The following is a 27190-nucleotide window of genomic DNA, read 5'->3' as shown; positions in this document are numbered from 1 at the left end:
TCTCCGCTGTGCGTGCACGCACACACACACACACACACACGCACACACACGTGTATGCACACGCTCATGTGCACATGCACACACAAGCACTTGCACATATGTGCATGTACACACACAAGCACACCCATGCACACACACATGCATGAGCACACGTGCACATACACACGTGCGTGCACCCACACGCACATGCATGCCTAACTTCAAAAGAAGGGCTCAGGGCTAACATTTCCATCAGTCCCAACGTTTTTCCATCTGAAGTGGGGCTATTGACTGTCAATATATATTTTTTTTAATGCTTATTTATTTTTGAGAGAGACAGAGACAGAGTGTGAGCGGGGGAGGGGCAGAGAGAAAGGGAGACAGAATCTGAAGCAGGCTCCAGGCTCTGAGCAAGCTGTCAGCACAGAGCCTGACGCGGGGCTCGAATTCACAAACTGTGAGATCATGACCCGAGCTGAAGTTGGACGCATAACCGACTGAGCCACCCAGGGGCCCCAGACTGTCAATATATTTTTAAGGCCGAATCATTCTGGCTGGAGCAAAATAATTCTAATCCATTTAATCAAATCATTGTTAAAATGCTGTTTTCCTTTCTCCAATATGATACAATTAAAATAATGTTTAAGGGTAAATTTCCATTAGAAAAATCATAAGATTTGCAACCTATTTTCCCATGGTGGTGAAGGAACGCCTTCAGAATATAGTAAAGGGAACTCATCCCTTCTTTAAGGTTGTGGTTCATCCCTTGGAAAACTTTTAGTTTTGTTGTTTATTTTTGTCTCAATTAATTTTAGGCAATTCCCTAAACTCTATAGCATCTGATGCTGAGCAGGCTTTGAGAAAATACTAAAAATCTCCTGAGTTAGTTTTTATATTTTTAAAGGAGGAAAGGGCTCCTGGGTGGCTTAGCTCGTTAAGAGCCTGACTCCTGGTTTCAACTCAGGTCACTATGCCACGGTTTGTGGGATAAAGCCCTGCATCGGGCTCTGTGCTGACAGCGGGGAGCCTGCTTGGGATTCTCCCTCTATCTCTGCCCCTCCCCCACTCTCGCTTTCCCACCCTCTCAGCATTAAGAAAATAAACTCAAAAAGAAAGACCATCATTTATTCATCTATTCAACAAATGTCTATTGTCTGCTAGGTACCAGACATTGTTACAGGTTCTGAAAATATACAATTTTAAAAATGAAGAAAAAGAGAGAAACATGATTTTTTTTTTCAACGTTTATTTATTTTTGGGACAGAGAGAGACAGAGCATGAACGGGGGAGGTGCAGAGAGAGAGGGAGACACAGAATCGGAAACAGATTCCAGGCTCCGAGCCATCAGCCCAGAGCCCGACGCGGGGCTCGAACTCACGGACCGCGAGATCGTGACCTGGCTGAAGTCGGACGCTTAACCGACTGCGCCACCCAGGCGCCCCAAGAGAAACATGATTTTAACCTTTATGGGGCACAGTGAGGAGACATAAGTGTATGAAAGAAGTGTGCATATAAATGTTAAATTAAAACTATGGTAAGAGCTATATACAATGGGAAATTACTGGGTGCTATGGAAGGATTTACTAGTAGTTCTGGGGCTATTCAAGGATGGCGGGAAAATGTTCATGGGGAAGTCATAATTCTACGCGTCTTCAAGTAAGACTAAGAGGTCGCCAGGGTGAAGAGATGGGGTGAGGACTAGAGAGAGGAAGGAAGGGCCCCCAGCAGGTAGATTTTTGTGTGGTAACGAGAGTTTGGCTCTTCATCTTAAGTGCGATGACAAGCTTTTAAAGCCACATCTTCTTAAGTGGCACTCTGAGATACTTAAAAATGTGCTCACGAGAATTAAAATTTATACACGTAAAGATCTACTTATTTATAAGTAGAGATGGTAAAATATTTCTTGCCTTTTGATTGTCCAGCAAATGGATATAGGGTATGTCTATGATCAACCCCACCCCTCACCCCCAAAGGCCACGGTGGCCTACCTCCAGAGTAAACGATGTGGAGTGGAGGTCTCCCGGGGAACTCATGTGATTTTAAAAGGCATACAAACCGCATTTGGAAAAAAATAAAATACAAGCTTTACTTCTTAAGATGTAGAACTTTTTTAAACTCTGTTAGCCTCATACCTTCAGGCAGGAAGGAAGAAATGCGATATTGGCAAAAAAATTCACTCGAGTTGGCTGGGAATGATGTGTTTCTGGCACTCTGAGATACTTAACACCTTTCAGAATAGAGGGAAAAAGTGCTTTGAAAATGTTTCAGCAAAGCACACATGGAGAATATTCTTGATCAAGACAGGCTGTCAGCATCATGTTTTACCGCTGCCATGCTCCCACCCAATTCCATCACTAAATATACTGTGTTATTCTCTCTGATGGGGTCAAAAGTCTAAGAACTGGCTATGGTTTCTGCCCTATCTCAAGGAAACTTACTTGCAAATGGTGTAGGAAAGGATTTTCTTTCAAAAGCAAACAAACGTGCAGGTATGTTTGGTATTTAATTGCACAGTAAAGAGGGTAGTGCATCAGCAATCTCCCGAAACATACACACGAGTTTAAAAGATAGGTTCAAGTGAAATAAAATGTTTCTCTTACTTCAGTCAAGCTCATGGTACTTCTCTTAGAGAACTATTCTGAAACATTTTGCTCCAGTAATAGCTTGACCTCTTGATTGTGTTGTGATTTATTATCAACAGATGGACACCTTAACGTGAAGGGTCAGAAATGAAATCTAGTGTGTTGGAGTTCATTGATTGAACTGGGCCACGTTTGCTGAAATTATTTGTCCAGAGGGTGGTAGACAGCGCTTCAAATTTGATCTGATAGATTCAGCCCAATCTTTAATGGCAAACGTTTGGAAAATGATAAACAGATGGGAGTAATCAAATAAGACTGGACACAACTTGCATCTGTTTTGATGAACAGTTGTGATTTACAGTGAAAAGAATGTTGGCCACGGAATCAGCACATCTGGATGCGAATTTGAAGTCTGGTTCACTTATTAGATGCTTAATGTTAACCAACTCACTTAACCTCTCTGAACTTCAGTACTCCCTATTGTAGAGTGGTGTAACAACGCCTATCTCAGAGTGGTTTGGGGACGATTACATTGCTTTTGGTATTAAAGTACCCAGCAAGAACCTGGGGCACAGTAAGCTTTCAGTGACTGGTTGTGGAATCAAAATTGAATGACTTCAACCTTAGCATTGGGAAGTGTGAATTTTTTCTGGATGAACTAAGACATTGTTTTGCAAAAGGTGAGGGGCACAGGGCTGAGGAGGGTGGCCAAACAACGTGATAGAGTGTTTGCAGAATGCTGGCTCTCTCAGGGTAAGATGAGCCTTTCCCAGTTCATACCTCGGGTTCTCGGTGTCATAGTGGGCTACTCAGAGCCCAAGGAGTTTCTCTAAACTCATGAAACTATTTGTTCCAATAACCCTGAGATGAGTTTTTCTGGAAAAGAGAAAAAAAAATTGCTGTTCCAAAGTTTAATCAAATGAATTCCAATCTCACTAACAGTGACTGAATGCTTGCTATGTATAAGGAATATGCTAAAAATGAATATATATGTCAATAAATGTTTAACATAGTGCTGTATAGTGCAAAGAATAAAGTACATGCTAAAATGGAACCTTCAATAAAGTTTCATTTGCTCATTGAGATAAGGAATTTAAGAGAAAGGTAGATGGATTTTTTTGGATAGTATTATATTTGAAGAGCAGAGGGTCACATATATGGAGATGTTTAAAAGCATCTAGAACTGAGAGTTGGAGCAAGTGAGCAGAGTCCTAACATCACAGCAAAGAGCTGTCCTAAGCAGACTTTTTAATGTGTCTTTTGGTGCCTTCTGCTTCCCCTTTTCACTGTCTTTTATCCTTTTTATCTTTTCTCTTGTCACCTACAAATTCTCGACAGCCAACACTTGGCATTTGTATCCTGCCCTGATCCCTCTAATCAGAAAGGAAACACATTCAATAAGGCCAATTAGATTGGAGTTACTCCCCCACCCCACCCCGGAAGACTGGCAGTCCATAAGAGGAATTATTAGAATAGAAAATGAAATGAAACCATATTCCATAAATTTTTCCTAAACTCAGGGGTTTTGAGTGAAGAACATGTGGGGGGTTGGTGAAGATCCCAGGACGGGACTGTAACACTTTCCACCATGGCCCTGTTGGTCACTGGCTGCTTCTCTAGGAATAACCTGGCCCTGGGCTTTTTTAAAGAGATGGCTGCTAAAAGGGACTGGCTTCCTCAGAGGGGAGGCGAGAGTCAAAGGGCAAATGAAGCCATTAAATGCAAAAAAAAAAAATTAAAAACATTTAAAAAAAGTGCTTCTACTATTTTTTACTAGCAAGATTCCAGGTTGACTTGGCCGCCATCATTGTGAATAGGGTTTTCACAAGAGGGTAGGAGCGTAGCTGGTGTCCTTGGCCCTATTAGAGCTAATGGAAGGCTGTGTTTGGGGAGTTGAGGGGACAGACGGGATGCAGGCAGAGAAGCCCTTCTGAATGCTAATCCAAATTTGGTCACAGAACCCCTGACAGAGAAAATTCTTACATTTCTTTGATAACAGGTTGAGATTCAAACAGGCCTTCATTTCCTGCCCTTCACTGCAGTATCCATGCAATTCGTTAAGGCACTGCCATTTTTTTTCCCCTCCAGAGATGACTGCTTTTCAGTTCTGGGTGAAGTGACAGCTAAATATAATGGGGCATAAATCAATCTGCAAACATCTGCTCCAGGGGCCTTTGGAAGGAAGGGGAGGAAGTGTACGTACATATGCAGGCTCTCTGTAGCAAGACTGAATTTACTGAGATGCTCCCCACATCCTTTCGGACCCAGGATATGAAAAAACTTCTACAGTGAAATGGGGAAACCTGCGTATTCAGGCCTTCCAATCTTTGCAGCAGGAAGCATTGCATTATAGTTTTCCATGAAGTTTCCTAGTAGAAGAGGTAATGTTGTGTGTTTGAGTGAAAGAAGGTAACCTAAAGCGCATGTTAAGAGTAATATTTAACATAAGAATACATTACTAAAAATCCATTAAAAAATAAACATGGTTCTTCGAAGGAAAAATGTTACAGGAAAATGCATGACTACAGCCCATACTTAAAACTCAAATGCCAACATTTATGTTTTCTTCCTCCTGTTTTTCTTCTCTCTGTCTGAAAAGAAGACAATGAAGGAGGTTTCAAAACTGCAAACCTCACAAAAGGTTCACGATTATTTTTCAGTGACACCACTAAAAATAATGTGCATTTAGCTTTTATCTCACTGGATCAGCATCTGCTAAAAAATATTCAATCTGCAAGCATTAGAGATTTTCTGTCGGAGTTACTGAAAATAAATGCTAATACATGGGGAAATTGCAAACATGATAGAATATGAAGGTAATACATTTTAACCTATGCTCTTCTGGTGTGCTGAACTTACATGAGTGGGCTCATATTTTTATATACTGCAGGTATAAGAGCCCTCGGTGTGTTTGCTAGGAAATATGGAGGCAATTCAAGAGCGTGCTTTGCTGCAAGCATGTATTTTATATGTTTGTCTCCCTAAATCTCGCCAATAGGTTATAAACCTTAAGACAAATTTGCAATAGAATTTTCTGTCTTTACTAGAAAATCCAACTGGAAAAACTGTTGGCTGGTAGACAGGGTTTGGGTATTACCCAATCTTTGGGTTGTGATAAGTTTGGAGTAGCTACCTCTGATTATTTATTTTAAAATAAGAAGTATACAATATTATAAAGAAGAGACAGTAAAAGCCCTTCAGGCTACACATAATAAGCCAAGAGCAAAGAAGTGTTCCTCATCCCTGAATTGGGTGAAGCATGCCTATGTTACCATTATAACGTCCACACCATCTTGTGGACGTAGAATCCAACAGAAGCACAGATGTAGGGGAGACACCTGAGTTCTAATGCAATGCTGTCAGATCCTGAGGAAGTCACTTATTCTCTGATTCCTCAAATTTAAAACTTACCAGCATGACTTTTGTGATTTTAACCGTGCTACAATATGTGATGTCCTGATCTATTAGCTGTTGTCGCCTGGTTAGAAATTATAATTATGTGAAGTGACGGATGTGTTACCTAACCTTATTGTGGTAATCGTTTCACACTGCACACATGTATCAAGTCCTCATGAACAACATGTACCTTAAACATACACAATGGTATATGTCAATTATATCTCAATAAAGCCGGAGAAAAATAAAAATAATTAACTAACTAAATAAATAAACAAACTGGTTTCACGTTTACAATAGTTGGTCATACTTCCCCTCAAGGCAGAAAAAGGAAATAGTTCAAGAAGTAAATATCGAGTACCTGCTACGTGTTAGAGAATGTGCAAGGTACCAGGAATATAATTGTGAAGGAGAAGGGGAAGGGGGAGAGGAAAAGGGAGGAGGAAGAGGAGGAGGAGGAGGAGGAGAAGGGGGAGGGGAGGGGAGGAGAGGGGAAAGGGGAGAAAGAGGAGGAGGAGTAACATTAATTTAAGACTTGTAGGTACTGATCTCGGTATTGCACGTGTGTTAAGTCCTTGCCCTCCAGGAACTTGCATTTTGGTGGCATACAGATGAGAACATGAGCAGATGTGGTACACTATGGTGAGGACCAAGAGAGGGTTTGCTCAAGGGCATAGGGGTCATATTTCCTTGGACAATTAATCAGAACTTGGGAGGAGCTAGAAGATTTCTGAGAGAAGATGGCATCAGTGAGAACTACTTATGGGGGTAGGAGATGCCCTCACCTTCTGAACTTCTCAATGGTAGGATAAAAGCCTTAGCATTAGAAGCAGATTGCACACCGGCCACCTTTGCGATGGCTTCTCTGCCCCACTGGCTTTGATCTTGACCATGACTTGCTTTGGCCAATAGAATGTGAGCGGTTTTGCTATGAACACAGACGTTACGCTTATGTGATTTGGCTTGTCTCTAGAATTTCTGCCATCTACCATGATGTAAATGTGTCCAAAGCGGCTCAGGGTGACCGCATGTGGAAAAGTCCAGAACCTGACCTGATGTAGAGCTATCCCATTCAACTCATAGACCTGTCCACAGAACAAACAAACAAACAAACAAACACATGCTATTCATTAGAAACCATGGAGATATGGGGGCACCCGGGGGGCTCGGTCGGTTAAGCGTCTGACTCTTGATTTCAGCTCAGGTCATGATCTCACAGTTCATGAGACAGAGCCCCGCATCAGGCTCCACGCTGACAGCATGAAGTCTGCTTGGGAATCTCTCTCTCCCTCTTTCTCTGTCCCTACCCTACCCACTGTCTATCCCTCTCTCTCTCTCCCAAAATAAATAAAAGAAACCATAAAGATTTGGAGAGTTGTTTATTATGTATTTTTTTTTTTTGCAGGAAAGAAGGCTGATGAACACAATATAGTTCCAAACAGATACTCTTTATTGTTTTAATTTCTTTAGGAGCGAGGCTAAGTGTTACATCCGAGAAGAGCAAAGCCTAGTTCTAATGGTGGCTGGGTCACAGCTTAGATATTTTACTTAGAAGTTTAGAAGTCCCTGGACTAAACACTCCTTAGTAGTGGTCCAGTTATGTGACGTTATTAACACCAGCTGTAACAAGTATACGTTTCGGAGTCCGCCTTCCTTGAATAGGACCTTAATTCTGCCACTTCTGCATCAAGCAAAGCTGAGCAAATTACCTGACTTCTCCTGATTTGAGTTCCTTCTCTTTTTCTTCATTTGCATACAGCAAGAGCAGCTTCTTTATAAGATAACAAGGATTATGATAGTGTAGATACAGTGCTTTGTGCAGTTTTGGGCAAACAGTAAATTGTCTACCAATTAAGTAGGCATTACTACATGATGATGGCTTTGCTACTCCCGCCTTAAGGGAAATTTTCAGAATGTTTTATCCAACCTTCTTCTTCAGCCCATTATGTTTCTCGTGATATTTTTGCACCGTTATGGCTTTTTAGGATCCCTGAGACGGTGGTACCTAGAGGAGTGCCGGGATTCCCACCCTTTAATTTCGTAAAGACCTAGAAATCCTTGACAACTTAAACTAGCTTTTAATAAGCAATGCTAAAATAAAATAACAGTTGGATACGCTTGAGAAGACCATGCTCTCAGATTTTTGGCTTCTTGCTACTTTAGATACCTCTAGAAAGAAGAAAAGTGGTTGTAGCTTTCTCTAAAGGAATATTTCCCCCCTGGAAAACATACTCTTTTATTGCATAGCAGCATTCAATTCCCAAAATGTCAGAGGGAAATACCGTTAGCTCACTTGGCCCACCAGAAGGAACTATTTTGTCTAATATCAGGTATCTTAGTGATCAAGGCTTTTTATTAATGTATATTCTTAGACAGCCACATGTAACCACCACGTGGCAAGGTTATGTTTCAGAAACATGGCTGTCTTATAATAAAGATGTTTCCTTCATGAGGTAATGCTCCTGAAATATAGGCTGGTTAATCCATGATCCACTAAATCCATGAGGTAATGGGTCTGAAATACGTGCCATAAACCACAGAAATTTTCTGATGGGAACACTGGATTTGGATTTTTCTATTTCCCTGAATGTCGGGGCAGTCAGGATGACTAACACTGGTTTTTCCCCATGTTTCCTCTCTTCTTTCTCAAAGACAGACCAAGTTACAACTACCCATCATTTCAGAAGGACAAGTGATTTATAAAAAAATCTTCCTGCAAAGAAAGGAAGAACAATGTGACAGTTTGAAATGTAGCGAAGTACGTTGTGACCATTCCCCTTCCCAACATGCACACATTTAAACCATTAATATGGCTTTTTTTTCTGTTAATTAGGTTACAGAAATGAGATAAAATCTTCACTTTGAAGGAAAATGCATTAGTCTAAAGTCAAGGCCAATTGATTTCAAAATGAAGATATCTTTCCTTAGAGTTACCACACCCCTTGCCAGTGGATACCCCTCTGGAGGCACAAAACTGAAGCTACTTTAAACACAAGTATGTAAACATGTATGCACATATACTTCAAAAACCTTTGTAACCAACTGGTTCAAACCCTTCTTGCAGATGATGAGACAATTTTTTAATGCCATCTGTGGTGGTTTTAAAATATATCCTTAATTTTTTATAAGCTCCCCTCAAAAGATAGAGTCTAATTACTCTGTCCTTGAAAGAAAGACAGAATTGGAGACTTACCTCTGAAGAACAGAATGTAGGTGCGCCCAGGTGGTTCATTGGTTGAGCATCCAACTCTTGATTTCAGCTCAGGTCATGATCTCATGATTCATGAGTTTGAGCCCCGCATTGGGCTCTGCACTGATAGTGTGGAGCCTTCTTGGGATTCTCTCTCTCCCTCTCTCTTTACCCTTCCCCCACTCTTTCTCTCTCTCCCTATCTCTGTCTCTTTATCAAAAATAAATAAATATGGGGCGCCTGAGTGGCGCAGTCGGTTAAGCGTCCGACTTCAGCCAGGTCACGATCTCGCAGTCCGTGAGTTCGAGCCCCGCGTCAGGCTCTGGGCTGATGGCTCAGAGCCTGGAGCCTGTTTCCGTTTCTGTGTCTCCCTCTCTCTCTGCCCCTCCCCCATTCATTCTCTGTCTCTCTCTGTCCCAAAAATAAATAAACGTTGAAAAAAAAATTAAAAAAATAAATAAATAAATAAATAAACTTAAAAAAAAAGGACAGAATGTAACCAAAATAATAGCACATGGCTTGCAAGACTAGGTCATAAATGGCATTGCAGTTTGCTCCTTGCTTGCTTTTGGATTGCTTTCTCTGGGAGAAATCAACTGCTATGTCGGTATCCATGGAAAGCCAGTAGAGTGTGGCAGGCAGCATTCTAAGATGGTCCCCAAGCTTCCCACCTGCTGGTATACACATCCTGTAATGCCTCTGCCTTGAGTGTGGACAGGACATAAGAATATGACTTTATGTTGGGGCGCCTGGGTGGCTTAGTTGGTTAAGCATCCGACTTCAGCTCAGGTCATGATCTCACAGTCTGTGGGTTCGAGCCCCACATTGGGCTCTGTGCTGACAGCTCAGAGCCTGGAGCCTGCTTCAGATTCTGTGTCTCCCTCTTTCTCTGTCCCTCCCCTGCTCACACTCTGTCTCTCTCTCAAACTATAAATCAACATTAAAAAAAATTAAATATGGCTATACAGAATAGGTAGGTGGACAGTCACTCCCATGATTAAGTTATTTAGGACTGTCATAGCAGACTGGAGAGATTCTCCCAACACCTTAGAAGAAGTTATTTGCCATGCTATGCAAAGGCCATGGGGCTAGGACCTGAGGACAGCCTCTAGGAGCTCCGGGAGATGCTGGCCAACATCCAGCAAGAAGATGAATGAAGGGACTTCATCCCTATAGCCACAAGCAGCTGGAACTGGCAAACAACCTGTATGAGCTTGGAGAAGGATTGTGAGCTCAAGGTGAGAACACAGTCCGGCTAACATCTCAATTTCAGGCTCAGAAAAGAACCTGAACAGAAGACCCCATTTAATCTGTACCCTGCCTCCTTACTCATGGAAACTGTGACAGAATACATTTGTGTTGATTTAAGCCGTTAAATTTGAGGCGATTTGTTACAGAGCACTAGAAAACAAAGACAGAAGGAAACTGAGGCCTCCCCCCAATAACTGACATCATGTGAACAAACCATCTTGGAAGCACATCCTCCAATACCAGTCGAGCACTCAAGACTGAAACTCTGGCTGACAGATTAAGTGGAACCTCACGAGAGGCCCAAAGCTAGAACCACCCAGCTAGGCTGTTCATGAATCATGTTTTTAAAATATTTTGTGCTGCTTTGACATCTTGAAGGGCGTAGCTTGCTGGGGACAGACTATTTCTCTCAGAGCTAGCTAATTTCTAGAGATAACAAACAACTTGTGTGCCATCACAAACACGTTGCATATGCAACTGATCCATCCTGAGTCTATACCACTCACCACCTCCTTTGTGTAACTCTTATATGCCAAACCAGTATTTCTTTGCCTTAAATCAATCCAGGGCAACTAAAGACCACCCCTATAGCCCAGAGCCCACTGATATTATTCTGGTAGCCAATTCTAAGCTGTATCCTCTGTCCTCCTTGTGTTTCCTGCAGAAAGAAAGGGTTTGCTTTCTCCTTTTCTCTTTTCTGCCTTCTGCCTGAATCTGTGCTTCCCCATGCAACCCTGCATGGTGTGGCATACCTCCCTTCTCTGAAGAAATGTAAGTAATACATTATTCACTCTTTCAATAGCATTAACCTCTCCATATTGTCACTCCGTCATCTCCATAAATTAAAATCCCCTGGGTATTTTTTAACACAGCTTCTCCCTAATTTCTGATCCACAAAACCCATGTGAGGTTATCCATATTTACTTCTATTTTAAGCTGCTAAGAATTGGAGTAATTTGTTACACAGCAGTAGATGACTAATATACCATCTTTGCTTGTATTCACTGCCAGGGCCAGAGAAGTGGGTCTAGGTTCTTGATTCTCCTGGATGTAGGTTGAAGTAGCAAAAACCGCACAGACTCTGAACTCAGACTTCAATTCAAATAAAAACTGCTGCTTGGGGCACCTGGGTGGCTCAGTCGGTTACGTTCTGACTTCAGCTCAGGTCATGATCCCAGGGTTCATAAGTTCGAGACCCATGTCAGGCTCTGTGCTGACAGCTCAAAGCCTGGAGCCTGCTTTGGATTCTGTGTCTCCCTCTCTTTCTCTCTCTGCCCTTCCTCCACTCGCACTCTGTCTCTCTGTCTCTCTCTCTGTATCTTTCTCTCTCTCTCTCTCTCAAAAATAAAATAAACATTAAAAACAAAGAACTAAATAAATAAATAAATACTGCTGCCTATTTTATTCTTGAGTTTGGTCAAGTCCCCTTAATATCACTGAGGCACAATTTCCTCAATTTTAAAATTGAAATAATACCTAACTCATCAGTATTTTATGAGATTTTTGATAACTGATCAAGACAATGCTTATGAAAAACCAAAGGTTTTTTCATGGCATTGACATTCAGTATATATTAGAGTTTTTTTTCTTAATCTCTTCATTGTCATTAAAACACAGTGAATAATCAATTGCTCCTACAAAGAAATTGTCAGCCCTAAGATCCCTGGGAAAATCTCTGTATAAGCAACTAACATTTGAAGATAATGGTGAAGGAGCATGCTTGGAAAAAGAACAGGGAAAATAACAAGACTTCAACATGCAAATGAACAGTAAGAGAAATCACCATCACATCTTGAAAAGTTTCAGTGTCCCGTTGAGTACCATCCACAATCTTGGGTTGCTGAAGTGAAAGGAGCCACTTTGTTCAGATAGAGCTGGAGCATCATGCCAGATCATCACTATTCTGGAAAAGAGGTGGAACATTGTGCTCTTGTTTGCACATCTCTTATCCATTGCTAAGACCTCCATCCCTATCTTCCCATCTTCTCAGTGACCTACTTTGTCTTGAGACATATCATGTAATTTAAAAAAAAAGAGTCAATGCCAATTAGCTTACTTATGCATCCCCTTCTCTAATAAACCATGTCAACAAGATATATTAAAGATGACTCTCAAGGAGTTTATACCTAGTTGAGGTGAAAGCTATATAAAAGTAAAAATACAAACCATGAGATAGACAACTAGACCTCTACAGTGATGATGAAGTCCCAGATGGGTGCTCTAGACTGGGTAGTTTGAAATGAGATAGTCTCCAAACTCTTAGTGAATTTTGATACTTACCCTTTCTTCAATACTGGAAATATGGAAGGGAAACTCCCTACACTATACACAAAATACATTTTTCTCTTTTATAGTTCGTGCTATCAAAGGGATTTTTATCTAAGCAAATGCAATAAAGAAGGTTTGTTATATGTATTCTAGAAGTTTTATAGTTTTGAATTTGATGTTTAGGCCTAAAATCCATTTTGACTTATTTTTTAAATTGGGTATAAAGTAAGTATAAATAGCTAATTGTTCTAACATCTTTTGTTGAAAAGGTATCCCTTCCTTATTGATTTATTTGGGTAACATTGCAAAAAATCAAAGGACCATGTGTGCATTTATGTTGGAAGTACCTATTCTGTCTGATTGACCTGTATGTCTACTTTATGTCAATGCCAGATGGAGTTGCTTACAGTAACTTTATCATTAGTTCTGAAATCAAGTAGTGTGAGACATCCAATTTTGCTCTTCTCATTAAAACTTATTTTGGCTCTTCTCTGTCCTTTGTATGATCATGTAATTTTAAGAAAAATCATCAATCAATACAAAAATTATGTGTCCATGTTGATTGGGATATATATATATATATATATATATATATATATATATCCTTTGATATATATTTGGAATGTAAAATACAGGTATTGGACATGTTTGCTTGTGGTTTTGTTTGTTTGTGTATTCATTTATTTGAGAGAGAGTGCAAGCAGGGGAGAGAGAGAAAGAATCTTAAGCAGGTTTCACTTTCAGCGTAGAGCCATGGCCCTGGGATCTTAACCTAAGTGGAAATCAAGAGTTGGACGCTCAATTGACTGAGCCACCCAGGCGCCCCGAGTCATTGCGTATGTTTTTAAAGCAATTCCTACATTTTCACATTATAATGTTTTTACAAATGTTCTTTTTAATTTTAATCTCCAAATTTTTCATTTCTTGTCTGTAGAGTTGCAATTGAATTTTATATAGAGAGTTTGTATCCTATGACATAAACTCACTTGTTAGATCTAGTAGCTTTTGTTTGATAGATAATCATATTCTTTGGAAAAAATAGCTTAGTTTCTTCTTTAAAATCTGTATGTTTTTTTATTTTATCTTCCTCTCTTGCCACTTTCCCACTCTTTGGGGTAAAACATACAGTTTATCACCTTTGAGAATGATGTTAGCTATAGACTTTTCTTAGATTCCCTTCCCAGGTAAGAAAATTCCTAGTATGGGGAACCTGGGTGGCTTAGTCTTCTGAACATCCAACTTGATTTTGGCTCAGGTCATGATCCCAGTGTTCTGAGGTGGAACCCTCCATGCTCAGCATGGAGCCTGCTTAAGATTTATGCTGAGTGAAATAAGTCAGTCAGAGAAGGACAGATATCCTATGTTTTCACTCATGTGTAGATCTTGAGAAACTTAACAGAAGGCCATGGGGGAAGGGACAAAAAATGGTTATAAACAGACAAGGAGGGAGGCAAACCATAAGAGACTCTTAAATATAGAGAACAAACTGAAGGTAGATGGGGGAGGGGGTGGGTGTTGGGAGGGGGGGAAATGGGTGATGGGCACTGAGGAGAGCACTTCTTGGGATGAGCACTGGGTCCTGTACATAGGCGATGAACCACAGGAATCTACCCCCAAAACCAAGAGCACACTTTACACACTGTATGTTAGCCAATTTGACAATAAATTATATATATATGAAAACAAAACCGGAATCCAGAGAGGTTAAGGCACTACTCCAAGGATACACAGTCAGGAAATGCCAAGCTGAGAGGAAGGACCGGGTCTGCTGATTTCCAGCCTGACTCCTTCCTGTACCACTTTACCATGATGGCTATTTTTATGTGTTGTCTGGCCATGAGGGGCTTAGATTAAATATTATTCTCGGTGTATCTGTGAGGTGTTTCCAGATGAGATTAGTATTTAAACTGGTGAACTCAGTAAAGCAGATTACCTTTCCCTTGTGAATGGGCCTCATCTAATTCACTGAGGGCCTTGAATAGAACAAAAACTGGACTCACCCCTTCTCGTCTGGTGGCTTCATCTGGGACAACCTTCTCTTGCCCTCACCCCTCCTGGCTCTCAGGCCTTCGGACCCTTACTGGTCCCCATCCTCAGTGCCCCCTGGCTCTCAGGACTTTGGATTTGGATTAATTACACTATTGGCTTTCCTGGGTCTCCAGCTTGCAGAGGCAGATCATGAGAATTCTCAGCCTCAGTACTGTATGAGCCATTTCCTTATGAAAAATAAAAATAAATATATATTTATATTTATATTTATATTTATATTTATATTTATATTTATAAAAAAAGATTCTCTCCTTCTCTCTCTCTTTCCCCCACTTGTGCTTTCTCTCTCTCTCTAATAAAAAAATAATTAAAAAGTAAAAAGGAGAAATTTCCTAGTATGGACGTTGAAGTTTATCAAAGCCTTTTTGCATATTTATTGAAATAATCATATGATTTTTACTTTTAGTCTCTTCATATGGTGAAGTACATTGGTTGATTTTTTCTAATATTGAACAAACTTCATGCTCCTGAGATGAACTCCATTTGATAATTTTATATTGTCATTCTATTATATTTTTCTGATTATATTTCATTAAAAATCTTCTTTATGCCTGAGAGACATCCATATTTTTATTGTAATATCTTTGCCTGATTTTATCAGTGTAATGCTGGCTCATTAAATAACTTGAGAAATGTTCTCTTTCCCTATCTCCTCTTCCTCCTCCCCCTCCTCCTCCTCCTCCCCCTCCTCTTCCTCCTTCCCCTTCCTCTTCTCCTTCTTCTTCCATAGTTTGTTTAGAAGTAGTGTTGTTTGTTCGTAAATTTTTTTTTGTAGGAATTACCAGTAAAGCCACTGTCCCTGGATTTTTTTTTTTTTTTTTTTTTTTTTTTGTAGGAGTCATTTGTTTGGATTATCAGTTACATTTCTTTAGTAGCTATAGGACTATTCAGGTGGTTTCTTTTTGGATTAAATTTGGTAGTTCGTTTCTTTTTAGGAATTTGCCCATTTTGTCTAAGTTATTAAATTTTTTGTCATAAATTAGTTCATAATACTCCCTTACTGCCCTTTTAATGTTTGTAAAATGTAGAGTGATAGCTTTCATTCATTTCTGATATTGGTAATTTTTATCTTCACTCTTTATCTCTTGAGCTATCTGATCAGAAGTTGATCAGGTACATGGATGATCTTTTTTAAGAATTAATTTTACTTTCGGGGAGCCTGGGTGGCTAAGTCGGTTAAGCCTCCGACTTCGTTTCATGTCATGATCTCACGGTTCGTGAGTTCCAGCCCCACATCGGGCTCTGTGCTGACAGCTCGGAGCCCGGAGCCTGCTTCAGATTCTGTGTCTCCCTCTCTCTCTGCCCCTCCCCTGCTCGTGCTCTGTCTCTCTTTCTGTCTCTCTCTCTCTCTCTGTCTCTGTCTCTCTCTCTCTCAAAAATAAATAAGCATTAAAAAATAGTTAAAAAAAAGAATTAATTTTACTTTTATTGACCTTTTTTTTGCTGTCTTGGTCTAGAAAACAGAAGTTTCTATTTGATTAATTTCTCATTTTATCCTAATTATTTGCTCTCTTCTGCTTGTTTGAGTTCAATTTGTTCATTTATTTCTAGCTTTAAGGTAGAATCTTAGATAATTAGTTTTAGGCCATTATTTTCTGTCCTATGGAATCACTTTATGAAATAAATTTCTCTCAAAATACTGCATTAACTTCATCCCATAAATGTCTATATATTTTATTTTTATCTTCATTTGGCCTAAAATCTTTCTTAATTACCCTTCTTTGACCCTTGGGTTATTTAAATATATAACCTTGGGTTATTTGAATTATAGGATTGCAAAATATTAGGTGATTTTCTAGGTATATTTTCTTTTTTTTAATTTTTTTTTAACATTTATTTATTTTTGAGACAGAGAGAGACACAGCATGAAGGGGGGAGAGTCAGAGAGAGAGGGAGACACAGAATCAGAAGCAGGCTCCAGGTTCTGAGCTGTCAGCACAGAGCCTGATGCAGGGCTCGAATTCACAGACTGAGATCACGACCTGAGCCGAAGTCAGACGCTTAACCTACTGAGCCACCCAGGCGCCCCTCTAGGTATCTCTTCTATCGTTGATTTCTAATATAATTCCATTGTGATCAGAAAACATGTTTGTGTTTGTGTGACTACCATCTTTTTAAATACATAAAACTTATTTTGTGGCCAAATATATGGTCTTAGAGAATATTTTGTATGCACTTGAAATGTATGCTTCTTTTTAGTGACGGTTAGCGTTTGAATTTTAGTTTTTGAGACAACCATTCATTTCCCCATCCTTGTGTTGATTCAAACGTTAAAAGGAAATGGATTGAAATGGGGAATTGGGGGGACAAAAGAATCCTATGGGTTTAAAATTGGAGCTGATATAGTGTTTTAAAATAAAAGTCACTGGATGCATTAAAAGGGCAATCCCTGGCTAAAAGTTAGGAGGGTCAATAGGATATTTTTTTATCCCCAAATATGGTAGGGGAGAGAAATGTATGAAAGATGGCTTGGTGGAAAGGCATTGGAAATTGTCATCAATAAGATATAAGAGTAATTTTATTAGACACTATATTAGTTTTGGATTGGTGCCATAGTATGTCATGATACGTTTAGTTTAAAACAACACAAATGTGGGGTGCCTGGGTTGGTTAAGCATCTGACTCTTGATTTCAGCTCAAGTCATGATCTCACGGTTGGATGCAGCCCCACGTTGGGCAGCATGGAGCCTGCTTGGGATTCTCTCTCCCTCTCTCTCTGCCCCTCCCCTGCTTGTGCCTGCACTGTCTCCCAAAAATAAAATAAATACACATTAAAACAACACAAATGTATTCTCTTACAGTTCTGTAGGTTAAAAATCTAACCTAGGTCTTAACTGGGTGAAAACCAAAGCGTTAGCAGGGCTCTGTTACTTTCTGGGGAATATTTTTCCTTGCCAGCCATCGAGGAGCCACCACATTCCTTGGTTTGTGGCTCCCTGCCTCCATCTTCCAGGCCAACAGCATTGCATATCTTTGATGATTTTTCCATGGTCACATGTCCTTCCGACCACAGCCAGGAAAGATTCTCCACTTTTACAGATGCATATGATTATATTGGGACTATTCAAATAATCCAGGATAATCTCACCACCTCAAGATTCTTAACTTATTTACATCTGCAAGGTGTCCTTGCCACCGTATTCACAGCTGCCACGGATCAGGAAGTGGACATCTTTGGGTGAGCCATTATTCTATCCACCACATACTTTTCTCTATATATTTTTTCACAATATATAGTGTTTCTAAATGGTGCTTCTACACTGGTTCTTGTCAAATCCCCGCCTCCTTGCAGGAATGCAAAAACCAGTTAAGCAAATGAGTTTCTTTGGATTGTAAATATGATGCCAAAGCATGCAATGTGACACCTTGGAATGAATCCTAGGTCCTTGTGACACAGGGCTCTTGTGAAAGCAAAGGAGGGGCCTGTGATCCAGCAGAGCAGTTCTGTTACAGACACGCTGGGGAAATACAGCTGGGTTACTCTAAAGCCTGCCCACGCTCAGTCAACAAGAGGCTCCTTCCTGATCCGTTCTGGTTGACCCCCTGTTTCTGTAGCTATCCTTATTTTCTCCCCTCCTCCCAAGAAGCATCCAGCAATAGGGGAGGGAAATGAGAAGTGAAATGTCTCGAGAGTCACAGTGAAGCGGACTAGTACACGGCACTTTTAATCTTTCACAATGTACTTACTCTGCTTTGGAATGCTTTCTAAATGTGGGAAGACTGGTGAAAATCTGCTGCAACTTTTTATTCTTTACACACCTCCATAATCTGCCAAGATTCACTAATTCATTTCCATGTGGGCGAGCACATTATTTCCTGAGATTTTGTATTTTTCTTCTGAGGATGGAGTGAGTACAGTGTTGTAATTCATGGAAAATACATGAATAGCCTTCTAAATGAGCATCTTTTAATGCAACTCTAATGGAGATCTTCGGAAAATAATTTACTCCCCACAGTTTCTTCATATCATTTATGCATTTGGACTCACCACCTTTCCTTACATTAAAATAATTAGAAGTGTTCATAAAAACTAGAACGCGTGTGTTCTAAAATCTGTCGTTTGCTGTGTACTAGAGCAAAGTATGTTTGCTGGGATATGCATAGCTTGGGGAATCTGTTCTTACTCCTAAGGGCAACGCTGGCTATGTGCAACTAGAAATACAAACCAGTGGCTCACTGCCTCCTGTGGTCCTGTGTGTCCAGGGAATGCCACTTCAACTGCCAGTCTCCATCTGGCTTCTCAGTTAGAGCCCAACAAGACAACTGGTTTTCTGCCGTTCTGTGATAAGGTAATCGGTTACCTGCTTCTATCCATCAAAACTTGATTTCATAGTGGTATGATATGATTTCTGTTAATACTTGCTTACATACATACTGGCTATTTATGTCTGTAATTTTTATTCCTCATGCCCACCCCATATCCCCTAACAAATGTTTATAACAAATCTCTGAATTATCAAAAGCTGTGCCCTTTACAAACAGAATTGTTTTCAGATTCGGATTGTGAGAGAAAACCAGATGGTTTAATAATCACAGTGCTGGGGGCGCCTGGGTGGCTCAGTCGGCTCAGTCGAGTCCAACTTTGGCTCAGGTCATGATCTCGTGACTCGTGAGTTCGAGCCCCGCGTCAGGCTTTGTGCTGACAGCTCAGCCTGCTTTGGAGTCTGTGTCTCCCTCTCTCTCCGCCCCTCCCCCCACTCACATTCTGTCTCTCAAAAATGAATAAACGTTAACAAAATTTTTTTAAAAATCACAGTGCTGAAAAGACATTATCAGGATACAATATAAGTTGCATTCCTGTGGTTAACACCATAGATAATTAGAAGCTACATTTGTAAAAAGCTAACTACCAGTTGATAATGAACCTTGTTCTGTAAGCTTGTTCAGACCCACATTGTATTTAAAGAAACAGAAGTTTGAGAGCTATTTGCAAAAATTCAAACCAGTCATAATTAAAATTATTGGAGAACCAACGTTTGATCTTCTAGCTCTTTACTACAGTTCCTCGGTATAAATAATAGAATGGATAGAAGATGGTATTATCTGCTTTTCCACCCCTATGCCTTTTGAGGGAAATTGTGATCTCAAGGGCATGGCTATCAGGTGGGAATAGAGAGAGGAAGAAAGGTTGTTGTCACATGCTTCATCTATTTTAAACCAACCCAAACAAGTAAGGTGACATGTGCCTAAATATGTCTTCCCCTCTTTTTCCCAACTTATTCTCAAAGAAAAAGAAATGATCTATCTCTAATCTATCTATCTATCTATCACCTATCTCTAGGTCTATATCTAGATATAGATCTGATGTTATAGTATCTAAATATAAAGGGATAAATTAGGAATGGACAGATAATTAGATGCAGGTGATAGATGATAGATGGATAGATAGATAGATAGATAGAACATAGAATAAACACAGACACATACACCCTACTTTTCTTATACAATTAATTATCTTATGGGGCATGTCTAGGTTAGATGAATGTATATATACATAAGTGTATTAGATGTGCATTTTTAGGGCAAAAAAAGAAAATTGCATTTCTGTAGAGTTAAAATATATTTCTGAGTAATAAAATGAGTTAGACATCTCAGTCATGGAAAGCCAAGCATCTCACTCCTGATGGCTACTCACTGGAATATGATGGGAGTCAATCCAGCATAGAAATGTTTGTCATGATTTCAATTAATTTCAATGTCTAGTTAGTGTCTCTGCATTGACAAAATACCACCAGAACTCAGGAGTCCAACAGCACCAGTTTTTTTTACAATGGTTTTGAAAGATGGATAACATTGCTTAATACAGAAGCGTACCTGGAAACAATTGCATGTAGCTTTGAATCAATAAGAAACAAGGACAAAATATAAGCAATAAATTGGGGTAGATAAACTGCTGAGAGCCATCTCCAGAGGGCAATACAAATAAAAAGACGGAAAAGCTCCCTGAAAATTATGACAGAATCAGGGCGAAATGCAGATTTTATAAAACGATTTGGTAAAAATAATCTAATGGCATGCATATACACACACAGATAGAATGTGTCTATAAAGTAATGAAACCCATTTAACTAATTTCGCATACAAATGTGGTCCCATTCAGATGCTGTAAATTGGAAACTGTCAATTTTCCTGTGGAAAGTTATGGCACCTATCTATAAACAGGCACTTTTTTTATTGACTTGGCTATAAAGGATGTTGACTTGCTCTACTTCCTGGTTTCAAATGGAACAATTATGTATTTTCCAGTCAAGCTTAAAATAGGTCACACTGAAAGTTTAATGAGATTTCTTCTCATGAGGAACTTCTTCCTAAAGACTTCAAGGCCACTTTTCTAAGCAACGAACAGGAACTATTCTTTACACCCAGACATTCAGATTCATTTTCTCAATAAATCCATCATCCAGATGTTCTTCTCCACGTGAGGCCAAATATTTGGATGCTGCTTTTTCTTTAATGCTTCACATCAAATATGTAAACCTTTTCAGACAATAGTGTGTGGATATACATTGTAAGCCTTATGTGGTTTATGTAGACCTCTGGCTTTTCTTCCCTCAAGTGAAGTTTGAGCATTGCTGATATGCCGTTCATTTGAATATTATGGCAACCTGTGGAAGTTGACTTTTCCCTGAAGGAAATGGCATGAGCCTATATCTTGAGTGATTTCCTTCTGGGTAAATGGCAAGGACAACATCCTTGGCAAATCTAACACAAGAAAGCCATGGTCAATCAGCTATGATTCTATTTAGGAAGTGTGGAATTGAAGCATTTTGAAAACTAATGCCTGCGAAGAAAGAATCAGATGATTTGGCAAATGAACAATATCCTCTAAATTTTCTTCTAAAGTAATCATGATGTTTACCATCAGTTAAATTTTCAGAAGAGTTTTTCCCACATTTGCTTTTGGATATCCATCCCGAAGTCAAAGGTCACCAAATACCATTGGCCATCACTGTGGTACTTGCTTTTATTCAGTTTGTCCATTTTTTCTAATCTTTGCTTTGGAAAAATACTATATGTTTTAGAAGCAGGATACAGTTATTATCAATAAGTTGGGAATATATCAACTCAGGCAGTGTTAGTCACCAAACAAGGGTTGTACCTCTCCAGTGATACAGGAATCCTCAAGAGAGGGTACAAAGCAACCTGAGGATGCATCTGGGAAGGGAGACAGAGAACTCTTTCTTCTTTAAGTATGAACTTGGCTAACTATTAAAAGTGCCAGCAATTTTGGTCAAAGTTTTCAATCACATCAGTCATACATGGTCTGGAAATTAGTTCAAGCAGTAATGCCCCAAGTCTGTGGACTGTTTCCTGATGCACTTACCATCCCATTAGTAACCCCAAGCATTAGTGTAATTAAACCAGAATCGATATTGCTATAAACCATGGGGAATACACATTATTACTTGTCTCATGGTTTAAATCTTGGATCCATCATTTGCTAGCTGTGTGGTCTTGCTCAAACTGCTACCCTTCACTGTGCTTCAGTCTCCTCATCTGTAAAATGGGTGACATACTGCCAATTTGACTAAAAGGACTAAGTAAGATAACACCTAGTCACTAGGATCCAGTACAATCTTCCCCCATACTACATGGCAAGCACATAGCAGCTACAAAACCTGAAGTCCTCCCATTTAATGTTACTCAAGAGTCTTCAATGGCTCACCATTATTTTTAGAGTGAAAGAAAAAGTCTTCAAAATGGCCCCAATGATCCTGTATAGTCTGTCCTCATTGCTGGTCCGTTATCCCTTTATCTTCCTTTTCTACAACCCTTTCCTGGCTCAGTCTACTCAAGACACACAGTTCTCCTTGATTCTTCACAAACATTATAGCCATACCCATGCCTCAGGAACTCTGCACTGTCTGTTCCCCTGCACGGAGTAATTTTCCTCTACACCGTCACATAATCATTTCTTCACCTTCAACTCTTGGCTCTGCCGTCACCTTCCCAGTGTGGCTCCATTTAAAATGACAAACTCATCCTGAGCCCTCATTGTTCTCTTTATCCTTTTCTTTTTGTTTCTCTGGTACCCGATACTCAACTTGACATGCTATATGATCAATTTGTAATATTTATAATTTGCTACGTTCCCCCCAAGTGGAATGTTGAATCATGAAGGTAGATTTTGCCGTCGTTGTTGGCTTTGTTCAATAATTCATTCTTCACACCTAGAATGGTGCTTGGCATAACATAGGTACTCAAAAAAATACCTGACAAATGAATGGATAATGAATAAATGGTAGTGAGTTTTTGTGTTATTATTTGGCCGAATTTACCTTTGTCTGACTTGGTTCACTGCCACCTCCTCTACCTTTCGTTCTGTTCCAGGCTGTAGCATATGGCAGGTTAATCATTCTTCCCAAGGAGCTACAGCCTGGTCAAGAGTGCAGGCAGCCTCCAGCTACCTTGGAACATAATCATTCCCCATTTCTCCTCATTTGCAAACTAGCCGCCCAGCAGTATGCCTTCAAGTGAGCGCCCAAGAGCCTCCAAAGAACACTGCTTTCTTTGTCTTGCTGTGGGGGATAAAAGTCCTCAAGCAAACTCAATCTTGCCAAGTGCCACAATTCCACTCCATTTCATGCCCTGCAATACAAAGTCAGCTCAGGATCCATTTGTCAGCCATAGCTGATGGCGCCTTGGTCCCCGTGGTTTTCCAGACACTGTGACCATTGGTTGTGGGTAAAGCCTACGATGGACTACGTCCAGCTTAACTGCTGTTGTCGAGAAGAGGCACACACATTGACACAAAATGCTCCCAACCACGTTGAAGGATGGAGTAAACAGTGAAGTGTTTAAAGATTACTTTCTCTTAAACAAAAGTCTGCAGTTTAACTCTCTCCTCTTTCCTTGTTCTATTAATACAAGGAGTATAAATTAGGTAGAGGGAGATGACAGACAGTCTCAGACAGAAAATGTGAACAACAGTTGCTTTGTTTTCATTTGGACAAACACGATGAGAGAAGTTCATACCAGAGCCTGGGAGGGACACGTATCGCTGCTGGAGAATGACTTACAATAGTTGAGTAAACTTCTTTGGGATTAAAAAAAATAAATGTCTGTGCACGAAACCTACATAGTTCTACTCTTAGCTAAAATTGAAGAGTAAATAAAAACACCGTACCCAGCAACTGGGTTGGAGAGCATGCTTCCGTAAGTTAACACTTTACCAAGTTTAAAATCACAGAAGACAACACGGCTGTGTATGAATAACACTACATAAAATGATTCCAATCGGATAATCTCTGTAAGTAGGTGGGAATACGAGTAAGCATAATATAGGTGGGGCTCAGTGATTGCCATGCCGACTTGGTGACTCATTCGTGATAGAAAATTTTTCTTCAGCTTCCTCGATTCAGTACTGTGCTAAACTTTGGAGGAAAATGTGGAGAAAATAGTTCTTACTTTCAGAGAAGTCATGGTTGAATGTGGGAGAAAAAACATGAAATATGATTTGCCTTTATGTGGTTATGGTCAACAGCAAGGTAGTTTCTGAATATTAAGGGGACATAGAAAGACACTGGGGGTGCCAATCTCAAATGGGAAGGCGTGCATGGTACTTATTTCCAAGGGGATGTGACAGGTCAGGAGAATCTTGAGGAATGCCTCAATGAGAGGTAACTAGATGGAAAAGGAATCGAGTGGGAGAAGATATGATTAGCAAAAGGGGGATCTTGAGCTCAGCATGAGGACAAGAAAGGGTATGCTGTAGATATACTTAAAGGGCAAGAGGCAGGCGTTAGACTGCAGAAGGCTTTCTCTGCTATCCTAAGGAGTTTGGGCTTGGTATGGAGAACTACTAAAAGAACACCTGCAAGGAAAGACACCACTTACTTTTTCCAAAACTAATACCTCTGGCAATACAGAATATGTCTCAAAATTCAAGTAAGTGGGCAGATGATAGTTTAATTCATTGAGGCAGAGAAATAAAAGGAGAATTCTTCTGAGTGGGTGGCCGATTGGGACAAGTTGATGCTGAATTTAGTTTGAGATATGCTGAGCTTAAATACTCAAGGAAGTGTTTACGACCATGGGAAAAGATAGAGTTTGAACTTGAGAGAGATCAGAACTTGAGAAGGACAGTTGAGATCAGGAAGCTCTTCATGAGAGCACATACAACCTCTGGACACATTCCCTATTTCCTGTCTTCCCTTCATAGAAAAAAAAAAAAAAAAAAAAAAAAACAAACCATGAGGGCAAAGGCTTTACTTGTTTATTTCTGGATGCTCCGCACCTGGAGCTCTGCCTGGATCACAGTGGGCACATAGGAAATATTTTTTGCAAAGCCTTATTACTTAGAATTGTAGGGGAAGGAGCTGTGTTTGGATAAGATCACTTCATATTTGGAGTGGAAATGAGAGAGGACAGAGAGTGAAATTCTAAGTCAAACACTGGGTGAATGATGTCATTTGATTCTGAGAAAGAAGCCTCAGGGAATTTGGAGATGATTGTATTGCCCAAGACAATGGAAGAGACTGTGGAAAACCATGTTAAAAGTCACAGAGCACTAGGAAGGAATTTATGAATGACCAGCCTTATGGAGAGATCTAGAATGGGGATGGTGCATAGGTGGAAGAGAGCCAGAGTGCTGAGAACTGAGGAATTTAAGTGAAGTGTGAGTATCATTACTCTTCTCAGATACTTGAGGTGGAAAAGGAGCAAAAAAATGGCCACCCAGAACAATGACGGCGCCGATATATTGGAAGGGACAATTTTACGTCCATGTATTTATTAGGGGCTGGTCAATAACTGTTGAGCAGAGGATTTGTAGTGAAGAAGAGACTGATCATAGAAGACAGAGAGAACTGGAAGAAGAAAACCTACAAGGGGTATAAGACCAGGTTATCTTGTTGCAAGCTATATCCTGAATTCCCTGCAAGCACTGACTAGACAGAACAGTGCATGAATCCTTATTAAGCAAGTCAATATATAACAATAAAATCAACGAGTATACAGGGCCCGGATCTGGAAACAGGTAGCTGTGAATGGGAGGTGGGCTGGTCTGTGTCTCTGCCTTACTTCTTCCTGGTAAACACGGCTTCCCTCCTACACACATTTGTTCTTCTTTTCTGGGTATGTAGGGGCTAATGGTTTGGGGGCCCTGATCTCCTTTCCTTCTCCTAAACTCATACCTTTGTGGTTCTTCTCTCCTTTCATAAAACACACACCCGTGTCCACTCACCCCTCCTCCAACTGAGCTCGTCAATTCCCCCTGGCTCTTTCATGACTCGCATCACTGATTTTATCCCACTTCCCTGTGTACATCCTTGGGCTCTAGGAGACAGACCACCCTCTTGCCAAACCCATCCACACCCTGCTTGGCTTCCCTATCCCATTTCTGAGCATGGTATGGATGCTTTGAGATTCCTAGGCAACGCTTTCTGTTGTTTTGCAATCAAACCTGTTCCCTGCCTCTTGTAAAACTTATGTGAAAACCTCACCTCCCTTATGAAGTTATCAAAGACCCCTCACAAAAAACCCACCCAGTGGTTTAACTCATCTGCTGTTTTTATGACTGAATTGACTTCCAATTGTTTTCCATGGAGACGAGCAGATCCTATGACATTTGCTAGCATACATCCTCCTCGAGGGCACACCTGGGACCACTGATCATTTTCCTGAACACATGCTGGCACTTCTTTTTCTCCTACTCATATGGATGTGACTAAGAGCTATGCTGTGGAGACAGCACTAAATCATCAAAAATAAATTTCGCAAACTCGAACATAGTGAGCAGTAAAAAATCATGCCCGCACTTCAGACCCTATGAATAGATTAGAGCACAATTAGGTCAGATTTAAGGACTCTAAAGGACAGGAAACTTTATTCTGCATGGCTGTAGCCTAAAGCCTAAATTTGGACTCGCCATCTTATTTGTATGGATTTCTAACAATATGTGTATATAGACAAGGTGTCTCCTCACTAAATTCATCACCAATACCAGAATAGCAATTCAAAGCTTATGCCTTGTTATTGATGGGAATGCAGTGTAGATAAGTTGATTTACCTTGCAGAAATTATACTAATTGTTCCTTATTGCATAAAAAATTACCTTAAGATGTAGACATTTAACGGGCTTTTTTTTTTTTTGAAATTGTCTTGCATCATTTCTGTGGATCAGGTACCTGGGAGCAATTTAGCTGGTGGTTCTGTCTTGGGGTCTCTTGCACGGGCCTCTGGAGCAAACACAGCTCAGTGTCTTTTCTATTTAGACTGAGGTCACATGCCATCATTTCTGCAATATCTTAGTGTTCGCTCAAGTCAGCTCTATTCATTATGGGAGGGGACTCCACAAAGCCATCAATGCTAGGACCCAAGGATCACTGGAAGTCCAAAGTTTTGTAGAACTAATATAAAAAGGAACTATCTATATGCATATAAAGGTACATAATATATTAAAACATGTTTAGATTATGTGTTCATATATCTGGTTTTCTACTAGTATCCCTCTTCTAACAAAGATGCCCTGCTT

General features: G+C 40.1%; 1 long non-coding RNA gene across 1 annotated transcript in view; it reads right to left on the bottom strand.

Moving 5' to 3' along the window:
- Positions 1-11713: 11713 nt before the first annotated feature.
- The window catches only part of LOC123607956, a 132581-nt gene continuing 117104 nt past the window's right edge, over positions 11714-27190 (bottom strand). Inside the window, exon 3 of the long non-coding RNA XR_006717003.1 lies at positions 11714-12301. This is a non-coding gene — a long non-coding RNA (uncharacterized LOC123607956). The remainder of the gene's footprint in view (positions 12302-27190) is intronic.

Source organism: Leopardus geoffroyi, chromosome B2, assembly GCF_018350155.1.
Source record: "Leopardus geoffroyi isolate Oge1 chromosome B2, O.geoffroyi_Oge1_pat1.0, whole genome shotgun sequence".
NCBI classification, from domain to species: Eukaryota; Metazoa; Chordata; class Mammalia; order Carnivora; family Felidae; genus Leopardus; species Leopardus geoffroyi.
Note: the sequence above shows the minus strand (reverse complement) of the source record. Positions and strands in the feature narration are given on the sequence as shown.